Source organism: Microtus ochrogaster, chromosome 7, assembly GCF_000317375.1.
Source record: "Microtus ochrogaster isolate Prairie Vole_2 chromosome 7, MicOch1.0, whole genome shotgun sequence".
NCBI lineage: Eukaryota > Metazoa > Chordata > Mammalia > Rodentia > Cricetidae > Microtus > Microtus ochrogaster.
In genome coordinates this window covers 23,682,898-23,683,288 of record NC_022014.1, presented here as the reverse complement: position 1 = coordinate 23,683,288, position 391 = coordinate 23,682,898, and positions in this window count along the sequence as shown.

Below are 391 nucleotides of genomic sequence, written 5' to 3'. Positions count from 1 at the left end.
TTTGGTTTTTCGAGACAGGGTTTCTCTGTGGCTTTGGAGCCTGTCCTGGAACTAGCTCTTGTAGACCAGGCTGGTCTCGATCCACCTGCCTCTGTCTCTGCCTCCCAAGTGCTGGGATTAAAGGCGTGCGCCACCACCGCCCGGCTCCCTTTCCCATTTTTCTTGCAGGCCCTGAGATGCGGATCTAGTGAGGCTCATCTTGGAAATGCTAGCCTTTAGCCAACTGTCAGCTCTGGTAGCCTCAGAACCAGACATGCATCCTCTCAGCGTTCCCATGCTACTCCGTAAAACAAGGAGTTTAATTTTCCAAAGCACTTGGTTAGTAACTTGTCACTTGGCCTTCACAACATACCGGGAAGCAGGGAAGTGGCCCAGGCACAGAGACCTGGTG